Here is a 914-nt window from a genome sequence, read left to right as displayed (position 1 = left end):
GAAGGGACATCCGCACACTGCCACTTGCTAGTTCAGAGCAATTTTATTAATTTTTCGGTCTTGCGACCTTCCTCAGGCTTAGGAAGGTCGCAAGACCGAAACGTTGCTCAATTAATAAAATTGCTCTGAACTAGCAAGTGGCAGTGTGCGGATGTCCCTTCTTCCACAATTTTATTTTTGCAATGTTTTTGCAATTTTTAGCAATTTTGCAACTTTGCTACGACTGACATAGAAACATAGCTTTTTCAGAAAACTGTCAGGATGTAGAAGACACTTTTAGAATCTGATCTCAGGTCAGAATGGGTTAATTAGTTACAGTAATAATGGCTATGAAACAGGAACAAAGTTTTAGTCTCAGGTATTTATTATATGACTCCGGCATATCTCTTGCAGTGAGTGGACGTACAGGCAAGTTGGCCCTACCAATATGGCGGCGACATGGACGTACAATCCCTGTGGCCAGTGCTATGTCTATGTATGTCTATGGTTTCAACAACCTCACAGTATAGTGACAAAACCGAAGCCTGATTTAACCACTTAAATAAACCCCAGCATCCTTACTGGGCTTTCACAAGAGAAGAGCAGATCCGACGCGTAGGTCTGCTTTTGAAAAATCGCCTTTTCAGAAAACTGTCAGGATGTACAAGACATTTTTAGAATCTGATCTCAGGTCAAAATGGGTTAAAAAACTAAAAACTAACGTGAGCTTGTCGGTCTGCTATTTTCCCGCGAAAATGTACCCCAACAATAACACAAAGCGGGAAAGACACTGGTAGGCCTATTGGGTATTGAGCACTGCGGTTACCCATATGGGCTTTAGGTAAATGGGCTCTATATGCACACAGAATAACTCTTCCTACTTCCAGGCCGCTTCCCTATTTCCTTCACAGGTGTTACTGATGATACTAATTAAG

This window comes from Protomyctophum parallelum, assembly GCF_964188405.1.
Source record: "Protomyctophum parallelum genome assembly, chromosome: 21".
In the NCBI taxonomy this organism is placed as follows: domain Eukaryota; kingdom Metazoa; phylum Chordata; class Actinopteri; order Myctophiformes; family Myctophidae; genus Protomyctophum; species Protomyctophum parallelum.
The sequence above is the reverse complement of the archived record's forward strand: the minus strand, read 5'-3'. Positions refer to the sequence as shown.